Below are 6,867 nucleotides of genomic sequence, written 5' to 3'. Positions count from 1 at the left end.
GGGGTTGATACATTCTATTGCTTGGAGAACGATTACCTCATATTAGACGAGAGAGTTGTGAGGCGTGAACATCGATTTTTCAATCTTTATTATATTCAACACACAACACGCCACGACCTCATCTTAATGAGCCAACTGGGCGATTGAACCGCGCTGCACTTTATTTCATGACTCGGCGAATGACACTCGTGATATTTTGCTACAAGCCCTGAATCTAAGCGGGCTTTACCGTATAGACTTTGCATATTCCCACATGAAAAAGTTTAACGGTGTGATATCACACGATCGTGGTGGCCAATCGTCCGGTCCAATACTTGAAATTGTCTGCTCACCAAAGTGTTGATTTATGCGATGTGTGGAAAGTGAAACAAGACGGCGCTTGTTGAAACCAAATGTCGCCGAGTTCACGAGCTTCAATTTCAGGTATCAAATAGACAGTTATTATGACCCGAAAACGGTCGCCATTGACGGTTACGTTCTGTCCGACATCATTTTTGAAGGAATATAGTCCGATGATTCCACCGGTTCACCAACCTCACCAAAGCGTTGTTTTTCTGGGTGAAATTGCAGCTCTTGAATCTCTTGAGGTTACCCATTGAGCCGGAAGTGGGCTTCATCGCTGATCGAAATGTATCGATCTATGTCGCTTGGGAAGGTCAAGTGGCCCAACTTCTTGCACAAGCTGTATTTTGCATGCTTTCAAATTAAAATCTTGACGTAAAATGCGCCAAATCTTTACGTACGTCAGTCCGAGTTCCTGCGAACGACGCCGAATCGACTCTTCTCGGTCTTCGTGTACACTCTCAGCTACGCTAGATGCAAGAATTTCCCCGTGCTGAACGTGGTCTGTTCGGTTGAAATATTATCCAATAATGAATGCCGGGTCTCAATGTAGATGATGGTGTTACGAATAATACGCTCAGTAGGGCGATTACTTTGACATATAAGTGAAGCGCGCAAAGCATATTCTTTACAGAACGTGAATTTTTGTCACAAAGTTGAACGATTTGTAAACGTTGTTCAGGCGTAAATCTTTCCATGATGAAACGTCAAACAATACTGAACATAAATAAGATGACAGCTTGAAACAACTCTGTCCAAAATGCTATTGAAAAAAGTACCTCTATTTGGATCACCCATTAGAACACCTAGACATATGCTTTCGCGACATTTTCTAGCGATGAAGGAAAGTTTTGAAATATTTCTTTTTTTACATTTTGAGTTACTTTATTGGCGTTTTAGTAGGGATCCCTAACTTATTTGTTAATATAATAAAGCCTATATATTGAAGAGGGTGTAGCTTCTCAACGGCGAAAGAATTTTTCAAATCCGTCAAGAAGTTTCAGAGCCTATTTAATTCAAATAAAAAAAAAACAATCAAATCTTTCCAACCTAAGGTATTAATGTTAAGTAAGAATCTATTGTTTCTTCTTTGATTAAAAAAAAGATAAAGAAAATATATATTTTTGGGCAGTTGGGCCTCATCTGAACACGAGTAATCCGCACCACTCACGATCCTTAGCCCGGTAAATTCCTTAACGAGAATACATAATGCTGAGAGTTTGGATACACATATTTTCATTGCCGGATATCAATGTCGAAAATGTCAGTAAGATGGTCAAGTTATGTTATCTCTGCTCTCCCCCTTTGACTACCCAATTCCATGAGATTCCAATCACGCAATCAGATAAATTGCTAGCATGAGCTTTTTGTTATTAGTGAAATTAGTGTATCTTTGGGAGTTTTTTGGCATCAAAATAGATTTAATTCCAATTACTTATTTTTAATCTCTTGCTTCACCATAAATTGCTAATAATTTTGTTTGCCATTCATTGTTTTTTTATATTATCTAAAATTTTCTATTTCCAATCAGCTCATTATGGATACAACAAAAGCAAATTTGATGTTTTCCCAATATTTTTCATCACAAATTTACAGCAGCAAAATCGACACTAAACGTAAAGTACAACAAAAACAAACAATGCAACAAGTAAAATAATACACAAAAAAACAAACAATGGTAAGCTTCCAGTAGCACAATAGTTCTCAGCAGAGCTGTGGGCGCAATTGTATTTGGAGCAGCGCAGTCAGCGCTTCTTTGCTCCACTTAGAAGCACCATAAAGCTGCCTTTTACGTCATCACATTCAATTGCTTTGCTTTTCTTGTGTGGCGCCCCCTTCACTCAGTCGCTCGTTTGCCTTTTGGTCACCGCGCAATGACCATGGTCCATTCAATGATCAGCTGATGTACTTATATATGTACAAGTATTAATGAAATGGTCGACATTTATGTGATTGTGTATGATTTATACTTGTATTTAGTCTGGTATATTTGTATAAATAAAACGCTGTGGGTAATAGAGATAGTTTATTATATTACAATATAGCATCGTTACCACTAGCAGCTCCACATTCTGGTTTCATATACTGTATATCATAGATCCGAAGCCTTTAGATTCAGATATTCTACGTTATGGGCATTATCTTCGTATTTTAAGATAACTTAGGTATATTCTCTAAACTGTAGGCCGCCTCATAGATATATTTGCCACATATACATACGTTCTAAAAAATCTTTTTTAAGGGGTTATATAAAGTTAGTTAGAAGATATAAAGTTAGAATTTACAAAAAAATCAATTTTTTTATATTATTTTCTTAATGTGTACATATAAAATACTGACAGAAAATTTCATATCGTTCGTTATCGGATGGCATTCCGAACTTTAAACGCAATATGGTGTTTTCAAAGTCAATAACAAACATTAATTGAAAACGACTGAACCCATTAGTCTCATATTTTAGCACAAGCTTCTTAAATATATTTTTTTAGTAATTAATCGAAATTTTTTTTTACTTTAAACTTTTTTTATAAACAAATTTTGATTAAAAATCGATTATGTTTTTGAGAAAGCGACATTTTGCAAAAAAATTATCTTGATTTTACATAATTAAATAAAACTTGCTAACGAAGAGTTTTAGATAAGATGTAACAACAAATGTAGTGAAGCGCTTGGTTAAGTTATTCATCATATAAAAGATATTGAATGCCTAAGGGATTCACATAATGATTCTTTTATACACCCATACCTTAACATTACTATGTTACTGTGATTCCTGTGAAACATAACTCCATTGGTTTCAATTTGTTCTGTAGTACAGGCAAATTTTCTTTATCTAACCAAACAAAAGTTGAGCTGGCGAAATTAACTTTTCATCTTCATACATTTTCCACCCTATGAAGATCAGAATACACAATTTTTGTTGCTCGGGTTTGCTAGAATTGGTTGTTCTTTCTTCTAAATTTATCGGGTCGATCATGGAACCATTCAATCAATAATCACGAGACCATCCAATAAAAACAACAACAAAATGAAATCGACAACTGCTAATTGTATTTGTTATAAAATTCCTTAAGCCACTCATCTCTCACAAATCTAACTTTGAGAATTTACTGAGAGAATTCCTCAGAGAAAAAGCCTTATAAATACTTTTTAACGGAGGACGAAGCACGAAGTGTATAGTAGAAATAGACCACAGTTTGTGAGTAATCAAAAAACGACAAAGTTTTCTTCAACTGAGCCAAGTGGCTGAAATTAAAATTTGGAAGAAGTAGACAGTAAGAGAATGGAGCCATGTGTAGAAGTTTACGCAAGTGAGAAAATTTCTCTGAGCGCCATTAACTTGGGAATGTCCAGAAACGATTCTTCTATATATGGCTCAAGCAGCTCACGAAATTCGAGACCAAGTATCCTCTGAGTAGTCAAAAAACATCCGATTTAAGGTGAGATAAAGTGAAAAGGCTAAACTTCCCTCGCATCCCAGGGATGTGCACTGGGTTTGGTACCCACCACGTAATTAACAACCCCAATGCAAAGGAGTTGTCAATCGATGACTATGGAGCGGACGTTCGATTGCCCGAATAGCAATTACCCGTCTGAAGAACAACAAAACGGCGGGATCGATGGATAGCCGGCCGAGCTATTCAAATACGGCACGAAGAACTGATAAGGAGCATGCATCATTGTAGAGCATGGTTGGCCGAAAGCATGCCCAACGATTGGAATTTAAGTGTGCTCTGCCCAATCCACAAACAGGGAGAACTCACAATCTGTGCTAACTACCCTTGGATAAGCCTCCTTAAAACATTGTATATAAGGTTCTATCAAGCGTACTGTGTGAAAGATTAAAATCCACCATCAACAAACTAATTGGACCGTACTACCAGTGTGGCTTTAGATCTAGAAAATCAACAACTGACCATTTTTTCACGATTTGTCAAATCTTGGAAAAGTTCTATTAAATGAGCATCGACACATACCACCTCATCGTCGTGGTCGTTTGATAAAACGAAAAAAAGATGCATTTATGTCGCTATATCTGAATTTGGCTTCCCCGCAAATTTAATACCGTTGTGTAGGACCTATCCGAGCCGTTCGAGATTTTTGATCTTTCTTATATAGATAATGCATCCAACTATCTGAAGATTGGCCCAATTTGGAAGTAGGAGAAGTTTAAGGTTCATTGAAGAGATCTACGAAGCCATTTCCGAATCATTCAGAACCACTTATTACATTTTTAGTAGTTTTATAGTGATCTTTCAAAAACGTGAATTTTCATGCTATATGTCAGTAGCCCTGATTTTCCATAAGAGGTAAATTTTCTTAATTTCTATTTTAGTGTTTACTGGGTAGCTTTCAATATGCTGGAGATAGCGGTACAATAATACATTTTATATGTATATTGTGCACATTCATCATTAAGTTGATCAGCGTCGTCATCAACATTATCAGCTGATGTACTGGTGGTCAGTCCAGTGGACACAACATAGCGCTCTCGTAGTGAAGAAGAAACGTGTATACATGTACATATACGCACATGCACGTATTGGAAGCGAAACAAAATCGCTCGAGACAAGCTGTGCTCTTGGAAGACGCCGAAATAAATTGAAATTTATGTGCATAAGTGCAATGTAACAACAACAAATAAACATACAACAACGACAAATGCAACAATAGCAATCAGTGTACAACGAAATATAAACCTCAACAAAGGCAACAACAAAGCAGAGTAAATAAACAAACAAATACCAGATTGGCAGTCAGTGAGTGTGCTTGGCTGCAGGGCATGGAAGGTAACGGGCATGAAAAGAGCACAAATTGGTGAAAATGCACAGCAACGAAATAAATGTATTTCGTGATCTTACGAAGAAACGTATATACTATAATTATGGACAATAGCATGCATAGCGATGGCAATCCCGAAGAATTTGGAATTTTTTTCGCATTTGAATAATACGTACAATTGAATATTTAAACCTGAACCGTTTATATTTAAAAGAAACTTCGGCGACTCTATGAAAGGTACAGGTACGAGTATATAAGATCTGAGTCTAATAAGTCATGCCGACCTATCTGTACGCGAACTACGTACTACTGTGGTCAAAGAAAAGTTAAAGGTGAATTTTTAATGTATGCTTCGCGTGTTTTTCGAATCGGTAAATTTTCTTCTGTAAGTTGGTAATACTTTTAGTGACATCTGTTCTAAATTTCACGTTAAAATATGCATTAGTATTTGAGATAGGCATCGTTTTGTGGGGCTCTAAAAGTGAATTCTTCGATTGTGTCTGAATTTATTGAACAAATGAGGGCGATAATGCACCATCTCATACTGCTTGGTTATCCTGATCATTTCGCAACACTTTCAACTAATATCGTGCCGCAGCCACCCTATTCGCCTGATTTATCTTCGTGTAACTTCTGGCTATTCAGCAATTTAACGTGACCACTCCTAGCACACCGTTTTGACTCAATTGAGTGTATAAAAGCTGAATCGAAGAAGGCTCTCATGGCCATCACGACGGAGGATTTTTCCAAGTGCTATGATGTCTGGAAAATTCGTTGGCATAAGTGTATTGCAGCGGGAGGGGATTACTTTGAAGGAGATGAAATGGAAAAAATTCACCTTTCAATTTGATAAGATTTTTAGTAATCGATCTAAAATTTTGTGCACGAACTTTCCTTTCCAAGAAGCTAGTCACTTGTCGGAATCGCCGATATTGGATCAATAAACAATATGGCTGCCATACAAGCTGAACGATCAACTTAATGTTGTTTTATGGAAAACTTTTTGAAGACATTTGGCATGGATTATACAAGTAGTGTCTAAAGCAATGCTACTCTTTCGGAAAAAATTGTTCATATTGAATCAGCTGTATTCTATGCTGTCATCGACACTGACCGATCAAAATCAAGATAAAGATAAAGATCTTTATATAAGATTTTGATCTATATTAAGTAGCCTTTATTCGACTTGAAGGTTGTTTATACCAAACAAGTTGGCTACAAAGAATCAGCAGAAGGCTTTGAATTAAAAGCAATCTTTTGGAACGTTACGTCTTCATATTTAATTACGTGCAGTTGAGATTAAATTTTTTTTTTTGTTTTTTCATCGAATATTGATCTGTATCCATTGGCTCGTAGATCTGGATTTGCTAACAAATTGCTCTGAAATTTTTTCGTCTCCTAAAAAAATGATTTTTGATATGGGTTTGCTTAGGGGGTCGATAGGGTAAACTTCTTTCAATTTTTTTTTTTTTTTGCATTTTCTGTTCCCTTATACCCTTTGAACTAATGTAGAAACTCACTTTACCATTGGAAGGTTTCGAAAAAGACCCAAAAATTATAATGCCGCACGACGTTCGGAGCGCTCGGAGTGCACACCTCAAACTTTAAACACGTTTTTCTCCAAGCACACTTTTTTAAAGTGGCGGACATGATTCCGGTCGAACTACTCAACTTTACTTTTATTCTTGATCTGTGAAAAAATTTCTATTGTAGAATAAAAATTTCTATGAAAAAAAATGTCAA

The sequence above is a fragment of the Bactrocera tryoni genome, chromosome 3 (genome assembly GCF_016617805.1).
Source record: "Bactrocera tryoni isolate S06 chromosome 3, CSIRO_BtryS06_freeze2, whole genome shotgun sequence".
Classification (NCBI taxonomy): Eukaryota; Metazoa; Arthropoda; class Insecta; order Diptera; family Tephritidae; genus Bactrocera; species Bactrocera tryoni.
Note: the sequence above shows the minus strand (reverse complement) of the source record.